We start from the raw sequence: 15346 nt of genomic DNA on the forward strand, positions 1-15346 counted from the left end.
ATTTATTGTTTCTTAGCTGTGAAATAAGTGTAAATAAAAGCTTTGTTTCCACTGAGGGAAATTGTTTCAGCTTATAGAAACAGACAGGAGGTCTGCATCACCTCAACGGTGCAATTCTGGGGAGTTGCATGTCAGGCTACGGCGTACAGCGTAGACTCTAGTTACGGCATCGATTCAACGCAGAAGTAGCCTATAAATTTCCCATAAGACTCAAATCCCAAGTTGAGACTGACAAGTCCCAAATCAAATCCCAAATCCTAAATTTTGAGTTTCGAGTCCTAAACAAGTCATAATGTGCTGTTCACCAAATGTAATGCCACAACACAGTATTAATATATTAAATTTACAAAAAATTACAAATGCTTTTTAGAATTAGAATTTATTTGTAAAAACACATTTGTTGGAAGTTGTATGTCTGTTTGTAATTTAGGACACACATTTTGCATACTGTAATTAGTTTTTTCACATGAGCAAAATTATCTTTGGTAGAATTTTTTTCCAGCTGGTGCCTGGTAACATTAGTTCTTCATGATTCCCTCCTGCAACTTGACTGGATTTGTGGCACACTTTTTTAAATAACATAGTTTGTTATCATTGGATTTGGGGGAAGGTGTAAAGTATTTTCAAGTCAAAGGGCTCAAGTAAAGTTTAAGCCGAGTTTCAAGTCTTTTTTTGATACTGTCAAGTTGATTCTAAAGTCAAATTTGTAACTCGAGTCTGACTTGAGTCCACATCATGTGACTTGAGTCAATACCTCTGCTAAGTAGTATCACTTTCTTGGTTGTGTACAGATACAGCTGCCATTGAATTAGATCTACTGACACATTTTTTGTGCTAAAAATTGTTTTCTGCTTTTAAATCTGTCCGTACACAGCACACACTCTCAGATCATTTGCACTGCTTGGATTTGTTTTGTGATTCATCAATTAGAAAATAATAAAACAAAATTCACAGTAGACTTTGGTAAAAGGAGATGTGCTATATATTGATTTGGTCTGGCATTTTAAGGCCTTAAAAATAACCTCTATAAATTGCAAGTCTAACTCCTGGACAGCCCACATTCTCACTTACCCATTCCATCTCAGTTCTCTGTGTCTAGCTGATTATTATTTTTGTGGTTTATTTCAATTCTCACACAATGTCACTATTTTCATCATTTTGCCCAGCCAGACTTGGTCCTGGTTATTTACTGTCTCAGTTATTCACCAAACTTACACAGCATTATTGTCTGCTAATTCATCTTGATCCAATTTATTTTAGTTCCACGTGTTTGGACAAAACTAGATTGTTTCAGGGAGGTATGGACATAATGAACTGACCTGACCTTATTCAATCTTTCTGTACATTATTGTTGTCTGACTGAGGCTGCTGCTCATCCTCAGTGCTTCTCGATTTGTGTGGTCACATCTCCATATGGCAGGTTCGCCTGTCATGGTCCCTGGCCAATCAGTTAATTAGAGCTCTTTCCCAGAAATCTACGACTTTGTCCACATACGCAGCTGGTCAGCTCTGAGGTGAAGCCTTCCACCATTAAACTCTTAGGCTGCAACCTTGAACTAAGACCACCCATCTACAGCAATTTTGATGGGACAGAGGTCCTACATTGGAGATTAATGAGCAGTGGGTTGTAGATGAGTCGGTACCTGGGTTTCAGCTTAAGATGAAGAAAAAATGGGAGTTGAATGATATTTAATGTATTCACTCAGAGAAAATAAATGGAAAATGACAGTAGGATGATGTACACTTATGTAAATTTGTGTTTCATCAAGCTTTACTTTATTGTGCACACATTATCTGATGAATTGAAATTTAGTAGACAATTCAAACTCATTACATTGTGCTATTCCTACAGTCTGTTCATACAGTATTGGATCCTTATTACTAAATCTACTTTATCATGACAACATCAATCATTTATACTGCCAAATTAATTTTACTCATCCTCATGTCTGTGGTAGTAGTAGCAGCAGTAGAAGTCCTGAATTCAAAATTTTGTTTATGGAAAAGTATTCCTTGAATAAATAGTTATTACTTCTTTAGTATCAATACATTACATTCATCAAAAATAAGCATCTATTAAGATAAATGGCCCCTTCCAGAGTCATTTATCAATATTGGATTATTATTAACAACAGAGCAGACTTTAGTGCTGTCAGTGGATGTGGTAGATTAAGCAATGTGTAATATTTTGGAAACTTACCATATTTTGTATCTGCCATCAAACTAGAGATGTCATATAAATGTAGTGGAATAAAATATTTGATTACAGTATTTGTTTAGAAGGAAATTAAATAAAATGGAAAAATGGAAAAGAGAAAAGCACCTCAAAACTACAACTCAAAAATGTACTTATTCACTTTCCAACACTGACATCTGCCTCTGAAAACAAATCACTCACAACTGTCAAGGATATATGTGGATGGCACTGTAATCACACCAAAGTATGTTGTAGATAGACATATTTGTACAAAAACTGATGTGCTACAGAAAACTAATTTTTCAAATCGGTTTGCTAATCACAGCAATTAACAAATGACTACTGCTGCCTCTTTGCAGGTATTTTAATGTTTGGCCACTTGAGGGCACTTTTGCCCTTTCAATAAGCCTAAAAATATCATTGTGTTTCCATAGTACACCAATCAACCAAAATGTTAAAACCACTGACAAGTGAAGTGAACAACACTGTTAGAATACAATGTTCTGTTGGGAAACCTTGGGCTCTGACATTTATGTGGATGCCACCTGACGCGCTCAACCCACCTAAACGCCAGTGCAGACCAGGTACCCCCTCATGGCAACTGCACTCCCCAGTTGCAGTGGCCTCCCAGCAGGATGATGTGTCATGCCACACCACAAAAAATGCTCAGGAGTGGCCCGAGGAACCTAAAGGCATTGGCCTGGGCTCCAAATTCCCCAAATCTCAGCCTGATCAAACATCTGTGGGATGTGCTAGTACCCCACCTCACAACCCACAGGACTCAAAAGATCTGAAGCCATCGCCCTGGTGCCTGACATGCTAGTACCCTACCTCACAACCCAGAGGACCCAAAAGATCTGAAGCCAAGGTGTTGGTGCCAGACACTATAGGACACCCTCCAGAGGTCCTGTGTCCATGCCTTGGCAGGTCAGAGCCAAGTCAGATCCAAGGAGGACCCACCATGGATTGGGGTCCCTCTGGGGTACCAGCATGTCCCACAAATGCTTGATTAGATTGGGATTGGGGTATTTAGAGGCAAAGTCAACTCCTTGAGCTCTTTGTCCCGTTCCTGGAGTCATTCCTGAGCAATTTTCGTGGTGTGACATGGTGCATTATCCTGCTGTTGCCATGAGGGGGTTCATTTTGTCTGTAATGGTGTTCAGGTGGGTTCAGTATGTCAAGTAGCATCCACATGAATGCCAGGACCAAAGGTTTCCCAGCAGAACATTGCACTGTAACAAGATGATCAATATTATTCACTTAACCTGCCAGTGGTTTTAATGTTTTGGCTGATCAGTGTATATTTAAATACGTTTATTGTTTCATAGACACTTGTCTATCAAAGAGTGCATGTTTAATGTTTCAGCACATTTGAAATGTCACAGTAGCTATGAGAGACGGGGAAATGTTGGGAGTGTTATTTGGTTTAAGACACTCAGTAAAACACAGTTTATGAAGACTATTTAAAGATTGAATCGCAATAAAGATTTTGCATTCTCCTCTAAAACTGAGGAGGTCAAAGCCAGATTCAACTGATGGATGAAAATGGGTCATGTTCACACTGATAACTGTGATGAAGCTCACTCAACCTTTATCCTGCAATGAAAACTGATATCAGACAAAGTTATAACATTTACTTCAGAGTTGGTAAAATCAAACTTTTTGCAGCTCACACCAACATATTTCCCCGCTACGAGCCCGTGTGACATTTTCAAACAATCAATCATTTAGTGGGCTTTCAGCTCTCTTTCAGCACAAACAATGAGGAGGACTGCCTGTCACAGTGAAAAATGTCTCTGTTTAGTTAAAGCTCTCTTCAAAGTCAAGTGAGAACAATGAACATTTTATGAGGCCAAAAAGGATCATAAGAGAACAGATCTTCTGGATCATTTACAGTACAGTAAATAGCTTTCAAAACTCATTTCTTCCAAACTGTGTCATTATCTGGTTTCCCTCCAAAACCTCAAATAGTTTTAGCATTTCTGTTTGAACACGGATTGAACACACAGGACATGACATGTTAATCAGTGAGCTTTAGAGGTGTCGCTGCTTTAATTTCTGAACACTGGACAGAGCCAGGCTAATTTTTCCCACTGCCTCCAGTGTTAATGCTAAGCTAGGCTAACCACATCTTGATTCCAGCTTAACACACAGACATGAGATTGATACTGAAATAAGTGTACCTCCCGAAAATCAATTAATTGTCAATAGCATCATGATATTGTCATATATACATATATAATATACTTAACATTTTTTGGTTCAATTCTCTGTGCATAAAAAGTTATGACTAAATTTATAGTATGTTATGCAAAAAAAAAAAAAAAAACTTAATTACAATTTTGCGGTCTTTGTACTTTATTTAGTTTTTTTCCTTTATTCCTTTATACTTCTACTTAACCATATTTCAGACAGAAATAATGTACATTTTACTCGACAACATTTAAGGTAACTACATTTCCATTGCAGTTTTAGTTTGATAATGCAAAAAATAATCAACAAATAAATTACGATGTATTATCATAAGTTAAATAAGACTTAATTGATCCTTGAGGTGATTCACAAGATACCCAGTAGTGTATATAATTAAAATGAGCTCTATCTTCACCAGCTGTGACACTGAACTGATGAATTCAAAAATTCTAATCCAATAATATAATATACACTATTCTGAAATGAGACATTCTGCATGATGAATACTTATTTTTGGTACTTGAAGTATATTTTGATGTTACACTTTTGTACTATAACTTTTAAATTTTGAATGCAGGACTTTATTTGACTTTACTTGTGGCAGAGTTTTTCTGCAATGTGGTATTGCTACCTTTACTCAAGTAAAACTGATTTTCCACCACTGACTAATATGTCTGTGATCAAAAGAATTGTAAAGAAGGATCAAATATCAATTTCTAAACAATTCTGATGATAATTAATGCTTATAACAAAGGATCTAATACTGTATAAAAGACAAAGCATTAAAACCAATGCCCTAAAAATGCTGTTTGGGTATAATAAACTGAATGGATGATAATACACATGCTCACAGTAAGCATGTACAGAATGGTCCTGTCGGGTGATTGCAGAGGCTGGAGGCACTCAGTGAGTAGCAGGACTAGTCAAGCAAGGTGACAGCTCTTGGGACGAAGCTGCTGAGGTGACAGGAGGTCTCACTGAGCAAGCGAGGGGAAGCTCTTTGGAACAGATGGTTACCTAGGTGGGCAGGGTAGCTGGCGATCCTTGCTGCTCTTTCATTAGCTCCTGTGTCATGCACCTCTTTAATGGAAAGGCCAGCTGACAGGTAACAACAGGAGTGTGGGTAACACGCTGGAGTTTGTCCTCAGAAAATAGGAAGGCAGAAATACTTCAGACTGAGAAGGTGCAGTATGAGGTATGATGAAAAATGTAGACCAGGGTTAGTTGTCGTGTGTGCTGTCAAATTAAATACATCCTCTAGACATTTTCCTTTTTGCAGGAGGTGATTTATGCTGCTAATTTTGATAATATGGAGGTGAATGAATCTGTTGTAGGCACTGCTGAGATGCTGGTTTTCCATAAGGGTTCTGTCAGATGTATTTAAGTACAGTTGAGTAAATGTACTTAGTTACATTCTGCCTCTGCACACATTTAGGTGAAAAAATAGGTAGGTGTATATTTTTTAAAGCAGCATTTTTTATTTTATTTTTTAAAATTTAATATACTTTATTAATCCCCAAGGGGAAATTCAATTTTTCACTCTGTTGTCAATTACACACAGGTCCAAACACACACATGCACAAACTGGACCTACACATGCACTAAGTGGAGAGATGTCAGATGACAGATGACAGGCGCTCCGAGTGGTTGGGGGGTTCAGTACCTTGCTCAGGGGCACCTCGGCAGTGCCCAGGAGGTGAACTGGCACCTCTCCAGCTACCAGTCCACACTCCATATTTTGGTCCAGACGGGGCCTTAAACTGGCGACCCTCCGGTTCTCAACCCAAGTCCCTATGGACTGAGCTACTGCCGCCCCACATTGACCAACAGCATACAAAGTCTATCTCCACCACTAGCGCTACAGTGAAGAGAGTCAGCAGCTTCAGGCTCCTCGGGGTTCATATTAGTTTGAGAGGACCTGACCTAGACTTACCACACAGACACCATCACAAATGCTTTTTTCCCCACAGGCTGAGGAGGTTCAACATGGTCTATTCTGCAGGATATTCTGCAACTTCCAAAGGTGCACCATTGTGAGCATCCTGACCAGCTGCATTACCCTCATGGTACAGCAGGTGCACCACCCTCAAAACATTACAGATGGTGGTGAAAACTGTCCAGCACAATACCAGGACTGAACTGCCATCCATGGAGCACCTCTACACCCAGTGGTACCAGGAGAAGGTCAACAGGATTATCAAAGAACCAAATCACCCCAGCCACAAACCGTTCTGCCTGCTGCCATCCAGCAGACGGTACTGCAGCATCCCGTCCTGCACCACCAGGCTCAGGGACAGTGTCATCCCACAGGCTATAAGACTGTGGAGCTCTTGAGCTCTGAGCTCATCACTATTGTCCCTTTACATTATACTGTCACTTAAACTTTATTACTTATCATTATGCAGATGCATTCTGCATTCTGTTTACATTCAGCTCATACATTTGCAATACTGTCGACACAATTTATATGTCTTTATTTACGTATATGTATGCATTTTTATGTTCACAATTCAGCCCTATATTTTAACTTGCACTATTTCATGCCTTAGATTCAGATTTTGTTTTTACTTGTGTTATTTTCTTTGCCTGATGCCTGGAATCCTCCCTGTCAGTGACTCCTTCTCTGTAATTACTGACCATATGATAAGAACAAAGATGTATACAAGTCAAGTATTTCTCTAAATTGCAGACAAATACAAATGAATATAAATGTATAAACATACAAATACATATTAAATTAGTTATTTATTTTGTATACATAAAGTGGGTGGTTATGGGTTGTATGTGAACATGTATATGTATGTATGTACACTGAACAAAAATATAAATGCAACACTATTGTTTTTGCTCCCATTTTTCATGAGCTGAACTCAAAGATCTAAAACATCTTCTATACACACAAAAGACCATTTCTCACAAATATTGTTCACAAATCTGTCTAAATCTGTGTTAGTGAGCACTTCTCCTTTGCCGAGATAATCCATCCCACCTCACAGGTGTGGCATATCAAGATGCTGATTAGACAGCATGATTATTGTACAGGTGTGCCTTACGGCCGGGCTCCACCGGGCACGTCAGCGGCGCAACACGTCTGCAGCTCGATTCCCGTAGCAGCTCGCCCTCCTGTTAGTCAATTACAGCGGCTCCACCGGCAATGGGAGCGGTGCGACAACCACTGTCTGTCGCGCGACAACTCTCTACTTTACGCGGCTCTTCTATTTTTGTCGTGCTACGCTCCCCTACGTGACCCTCCAGCAGATAAAAACTACATGAAATAGTGTGCTAAACGAGCACAGTGGGTTTTTAAATAAACAAACCATTATCAGAGGTGATATGTGATGATTTTTTTTCATGCATTTACCCATGTTTATCAGTGACATTGTGTAAATGTCCATGGCGGATTACAATCAGTACAGTAAACTTGTAGATAACTCAAATATATGTAATAACTTAGGTGGAAAATGCTTTAACATTTCATGCAGCCTACATCCAGCCTCTCGGCTTGGCAAACGGTAAACAACCCCTCTGGCTTCTCTACGTGTCGCTTCCGTATGTAGTCAGTGGAGCCCAAATGAATAGCCTACGCTGCGACGCTACGTTGACATGACGCTTACGTTTGCAGCCGGTGGAGCCCGGCCGTTAAGCTGGCCACAATAAAAGGCCACTCTGAAATGTTCAGTTTTATCACACAGCACAATGCCACAGATGTCTCAAGTTTTGAGGGAGCGTGCAATTGGCATGCTGACTGCAGGAATGTCCACCAGAGCTGTTGCCCGTGAATTGAATGTTCATTTCTCTACCATAAGCCGTCTCCAAAGGTGTCTCAGACAATTTGGCAGTACATCCAACCAGCCTCACAACCGCAGACCACATGTAACCACACCAGCCCAGGACCTCCACATCCAGCATGTTCACCTCCAAGACCAGCCACCCGGACAGCTGCTGCAACAATCGGTTTGCATAACCACAGAATTTCTGCACAAACTGTCAGAAATCATCTCAGGGAAGGTCATCTGCATGCTCGTCGTCCTCATCGAGGTCTCAACCTGACTGCAGTTCGTTGTTGTAACCGACTTGAGTGGGCAAATGCTCACATTCGATGGCGTCTGGCACGTTGGAGAGGTGTTCCCCAACGTGCCAGACGCCATCGCATGTGAGCACGTTGGAGAACACCTCTCCAACGTGCCAGACGCCATCGAATGTGAGCACGTTGGAGAGGTGTTCACATTCGATGGCGTCTGGCACGTTGGAGAGGTGTTCTGTTCACGGATGAATCCCGGTTTTCACTGTTCAGGGCAGATGGCAGACAGCGTGTGTGGCATCGTGTGGGTGAGCGGTTTGCTGATGTCAATGTTGTGGATCGAGTGGCCCATGGTGGCGGTGGGGTTATGGTATGGGCAGGCGTATGTTATGGACAGCGAACACAGGTGCATTTTATTGATGGCATTTTGAATGCACAGAGATACCGTGACGAGATCCTGAGGCCCATTGTTGTGCCATTCATCCACGACCACCATCACCTCATGTTGCAGCATGATAATGCACGGCCCCATGTTGCAAGGATCTGTACACAATTCCTGGAAGCTGAAAATATCCCAGTTCTTGCATGGCCAGCATACTCACAGGACATGTCACCCATTGAGCATGTTTGGAATGCTCTGGATCGGCGTATACGACAGCGTGTTCCAGTTCCTGCCAATATCCAGCAACTTGGCACAGCCATTGAAGAGGAGTGGACCAACATTCCACAGGCCACAATCAACAACCTGATCAACTCTATGCGAAGGAGATGTGTTGCACTGCGTGAGGCAAATGGTGGTCACACCAGATATTGACTGGTTTTCTGACCCCCCCAGACCCCCCCAATAAAGCAAAACTGCACATTTCAGAGTGGCCTTTTATTGTGGCCAGCCTAAGGCACACCTGTGCAATAATCATGCTGTCTAATCAGCATCTTGATATGCCACACCTGTGAGGTGGGATGGATTATCTCGGCAAAGGAGAAGTGCTCACTAACACAGATTTAGACAGATTTGTGAACAATATTTGAGGGAAATGGTCTTTTGTGTGTATAGAAAATGTTTTAGATCTTTGAGTTCAGCTCATGAAAAATGGGAGCAAAAACAATAGTGTTGCATTTATATTTTTGTTCAGTGTACATACATACATATACAGTAGCTCAAGTTAATGTTAATACATATACAGTAGCTCAAGTTAATGTTAATACATATACAGTAGCTCAAGTTAATACAATTTGTTACTTAATTTACTTTCACCTTTGGCTAAATGCTATTAGCACACATGCACACAATGACAATGTTAACATGCTGATGTTCAGCAGGTTAAATGTTTTGTATGTTGGCATACTAACACTTAGCTTTTCAGCATTAAACACAACATATGTGAGGCCAATAAAATCATAGTTATTTACCTGATCCGCTGGAAAAAGTATTATCACCAAAGTGATGATAATTCATCCTGAGGGGAACATGAATGAATGACATATCAAGGCAATCCATACAATAGTTATTGAGATATTTCACTAAAAAACACAAATGTCAACCTTATGGTGGAAATAAAGGAAAGGTCTGGGTCAGTTATGTTAGTAGGATTCATCCTCTGTGCACCTGGGATATAGCTGTACTATATCTGTGCCAAATTACACATCAGTCTATCCAACAGTTGTTGGAATATGTGGTGAACACGCACTAGCGTTGGCACAGGATGCATTGGAGCCTTAAGTCGAATTCCATGACACAGATGTCCTTTCTCCACTGATTTCGTATTACATGTGTGAGCCGTGCTCATTAGTATTTTCACTGCATCCTCACAGCAGTTGGTCCCTGCATTGAAGAACCTCTGAGACTGGAAGTTGGGGAGGGATGGATATAGGAAAACACACTGCAGCATGCCTCCTCAAGGTCATGTTACACAGGTTCCATCTACAGATGTTGCGGATTTATAATAAAACTTGCAGTCGGTGCCTCAGTGATTTTCTCCTCAGTTCTAAGGAAACGTTATTTTAATGCTTTAGTGCTTTTTGTCCTGTTGTCCCTGTGACCTTACGTAGACATTTTAGACTGCCCTTCACTGTTACTGTGAATTTAAATTCAGGTGAAGAAAAGCAAAAAGCAAAGCAAAATATTTTTTGCAATGCTGAGTATGATTACCAATGTTAATTGATCAATCAGTTTTACTGATTCCAATCAAAAATGTTTATTTAGAATTAAAAAGATCAATTAGCAAACCTATGTAGGTATTACACAGATTTAATCCACAATATGTAATAATTTTACCACAAAAAAAGATCTGGAAAACAAAATCTTCAGTCAAGGTACCTACTAGCTTTTCTTGATGTTTTTCAACCAGTATCTGTTTGTGTTCAGGAAGTGTTTGCTCATGTGATACTTTAGTGTGAAGTTGACAGCCATCTCCATGGCAATTGAACTAACTTCATCTATTGAGGAAGACAGTGAGATGTAGTTTAAAGCTCTTGAAATGGCTATTACATGGACATTGACTTAAGATTTTTACCATTATCAAGAATGTATGGTGGCCAACCTGACAAACATGCTACAAGGGCTCCAACCATTTCCATTAAGAGAGACATGCTGCAGCTTCAGAAATGATGCCAATTCAAAAACACATAGGATAATCCAAAACAAATACAACAAGAAACATGCTGCAAATGAAAAAAAAAACATGCTGCAAAAAGCCCAAATAAAACATTAACAGCAAAAATGCTGCAAATACAGAAACAACGCAAAGTCAGGAACACAAACACAGATGCAACAAAACACTGCATATCAAGTCAACACAATGGAAGTTCAGCTCCAGAGGCAGCAACTTGGGGCAAACACACTACAGCTGCTTTAAACGTTACCATCAGGAAAAACATGCTGCAGCTTCTGAAATGATGCCAATTCAAAAACACATCAGCCTACAAGAGAGTTTGTGTGTAAAGTGAGAAGAAAAGTTGAGTAAAGAGAATACATGCCTTTTCATGTTGTTTTTTAGTTTGCTCTTGTCTCCACACTCTCGTCTGGTCTCTGTTCCACTTAGTGCTCCCCTAGAGGCCTGGAGAACTTCCACTGTGTTGACTTGATATGTATGGGGTGCTGTTTGTAAAGTGGCTCACGCTGAAAATAACATCAACATTTTGCCACATTTAGCTTCAAACAATGTTTAAAAAAGTGTTGTGATTTTTTTAACGTCACCTTTTACCACATTTACAGCAATATTTGTTAACTTAGAAATATATTAAATAGTTAAATCTAAATATTAAATATGGCACCTAAATGTTAAATGTTAAATCTAAATATTAAATCTAAATATAAATCTAAATATTAAATCTAAATGCTAAATTTAAATCTAAATCTAAATGTTAAATCTAAATATTAAATCTAAATGTTAAATCTAAATGCTAAATCTTAATCTAAATCTAAATATTAAATCTAAATCTAAATGCTAAATCTAAATCTAAATGTTAAATGTTAAATCTAAATGTTCTGGGTGATAATTAGTTTCACCCAGAACATTTAGATTTAACATTTAACATTTAGATTTAGATTTAACATTTAGATTTAGATTTAATATTTAGATTTAACATTTAACATATTTCTAAGTTAACAAATACTGCTGTAAATGTGGTAAAAGGTGACGTTAAAAAAATCACAACACTTTTTAAACATTGTTTGAAGCTAAATGTGGCAAAATGTTGATGTTATTTTCAGCGTGAGCCACTTTACAAACAGGACCCCATAGATATGCAGCGTTTTGTTGCATCTGTGTTTGTGTTTCTGATTTTGCATCGTTTCTGTATTTTAGAGTTAGGTGGTATCCAAATTTTGTTACCGTTAAACCTTCCCCACATTTTCCCGGGGTATACGGTATTACCGTGACTAATTAAAAATCATTTTAAAGGGCTCAGAGGGAGTCGCCAAAATGTCGGCTTGTGCCTATACCGTTCTGAAACATAATAACAAATGTGACATAGGCCTAAGAATACTGAAAAAATAACAACAAAACATGTACAACATTAACTGTTATTAATAAATATTTAAAAAAAAAGTGCAACTGCAGCAGTCAACCAAACAGAATAAAATAACAACACTGTATGTGGGCTACAGTCAACTTCCAAAAAAGTATTAATAAATAACAACAGCAGTAATGATAATGTGTGCTATGCAGCGTATCTGACCGCAGCAGCTACTGTCCGATGGTTTATTTTTAGAACCTATCAACATACAGTACAGGCCAAAAGTTTGGACACACCTTCTCATTCAATGCGTTTTCTTTATTTTCATGACTATTTACATTGTAGATTCTCACTGAAGGCATCAAAACTATGAATGAACACATGTGGAGTTATGTACTTAACAAAAAAAGGTGAAATAACTGAAAACATGTTTTATATTCTAGTTTCTTCAAAATAGCCACCCTTTGCTCTGATTACTGCTTTGCACACTCTTGGCATTCTCTCCATGAGCTTCAAGAGGTTGTCACCTGAAATGGTTTTCCAACAGTCTTGAAGGAGTTCCCAGAGGTGTTTAGCACTTGTTGGCCCCTTTGCCTTCACTCTGCGTTCCAGCTCACCCCAAACCATCTTGATTGGGTTCAGGTCCGGTGACTGTGGAGGCCAGGTCATCTGCCGCAGCACTCCATCACTCTCCTTCTTGGTCAAATAGCCCTTACACAGCCTGGAGGTGTGTTTGGGATCATTGTCCTGTTGAAAAATAAATGATCGTCCAACTAAACGCAAACCGGATGGGATGGCATGTCGCTGCAGGATGCTGTGGTAGCCATGCTGGTTCAGTGTGCCTTCAATTTTGAATAAATCCCCAACAGTGTCACCAGCAAAACACCCCCACACCATCACACCTCCTCCTCCATGCTTCACAGTGGGAACCAGGCATGTGGAATCCATCCGTTCACCTTTTCTGCGTCTCACAAAGACACGGCGGTTGGAACCAAAGATCTCAAATTTGGACTCATCAGACCAAAGCACAGATTTCCACTGGTCTAATGTCCATTCCTTGTGTTTCTTGGCCCAAACAAATCTCTTCTGCTTGTTGCCTCTCCTTAGCAGTGGTTTCCTAGCAGCTATTTGACCATGAAGGCCTGATTGGCGCAGTCTCCTCTTAACAGTTGTTCTAGAGATGGGTCTGCTGCTAGAACTCTGTGTGGCATTCATCTGGTCTCTGATCTGAGCTGCTGTTAACTTGCGATTTCTGAGGCTGGTGACTCGGATGAACTTATCCTCAAAAGCAGAGGTGACTCTTGGTCTTCCTTTCCTGGGTCGGTCCTCATGTGTGCCAGTTTCGTTGTAGCGCTTGATGGTTTTTGCGACTCCACTTGGGGACACATTTAAAGTTTTTGCAATTTTCCGGACTGACTGACCTTCATTTCTTAAAGTAATGATGGCCACTCGTTTTTCTTTAGTTAGCTGATTGGTTCTTGCCATAATATGAATTTAACAGTTGTCCAATAGGGCTGTCGGCTGTGTATTAACCTGACTTCTGCACAACACAACTGATGGTCCCAACCCCATTGATAAAGCAAGAATTTCCACTTATTAACCCTGATAAGGCACACCTGTGAAGTGGAAACCATTTCAGGTGACTACCTCTTGAAGCTCATCGAGAGAATGCCAAGAGTGTGCAAAGCAGTAATCAGAGCAAAGGGTGGCTATCAAGTACCATTCTGAGATCATCAAGTCATCTCCTGACAACAGTTATGAGAAACATTATAGCCTATTATTAGTTTTAAATTGTAATAGTATTAAATGGAAAACTCAACCATACATACATAAGTGCTGGACAAACAGTCATTATTTAGACATTAAATAAATTATATTTAATATTATATTAGGCCACTGGAGGCCTATCTGGGCGGCGGATTTTTTGAATGACAGTAATGAAACTGATACCATTGCTATTTTTAGATACCGCGGGATTACCGTATTATCGCCCAACCCTATCAAAGAATATTCTGAAGTCATCAAGTACCATTCTGAGGTCATCACGTACCATTCTGAAGTCATCAAGTACCAATCTGAACTCATCAAGTACCATTCTGAAGTCATCAAGTACCATTCTAAGGTCATCAAGTACCATTCTGAAGTCATCAAGTACCATTCTGAAGTCATCAAATATCATTCTGAGGTCATCAAGTACCATTCTGAGGTCATCAATTGGGGTCATCATGAAGTCATCAAGTACCATTTTGAAATCATCAAGTACGATTCTGAAGACATCAAGTATCATTCTGAGGTCATCAAGTACCATTCTGAGGTCATTAAGTACCATTCTGAATCATCAAGTACCATTCCAAAGTCATCAAGTACCATTCTGAGGTCATCAAGTACCATTCTGAGGTCATCACGTACCATTCTGAAGTCATCAAGTACCATTCTGAACTCATCAAGTACCATTCTGAAGTCATCAAGTATCATTCTAAGGTTATCAAGTACCATTCTGAAGTCATTAAGTCATCAAGTACCATTCTGAGGTCATCAAGTACGATTCTGAGGTCATCAAGTACGATTCTGAAGACATCAAGTACCATTCTGAGGTCATCAAGTACCATTCTGAAGTCATCAAGTCCCATTCTGAGGTCATGAAGTCATCAAGTACCATTCTGAGGTCATCAAGTACCATTCTGAAGTCATCAAGTACCATTCTGAAGTCATGAAGTCATCAAGTACCATTCTGAGGTCATCAAGTACCATTCTGAGGTCATTAAGTACCATTCTGAGGTCATTAAGTACCATTCTGAGGTCATCAATTGAGGTCATCAAGTACCATGCTGAGGTCATCAAGAACCATTCTGAGGTCATCAATTGAGGTCGTCAAGTACCATTCTGAAGTCATCAAGTCCCATTCTGAGGTCATCAAGTACCATTCTGAAGTCATCAAGTACCATTCTGAGATCATCAAGTACCATTCTGAGGTCATC

Source organism: Epinephelus lanceolatus, chromosome 6 (assembly GCF_041903045.1).
Source record: "Epinephelus lanceolatus isolate andai-2023 chromosome 6, ASM4190304v1, whole genome shotgun sequence".
NCBI lineage: Eukaryota > Metazoa > Chordata > Actinopteri > Perciformes > Serranidae > Epinephelus > Epinephelus lanceolatus.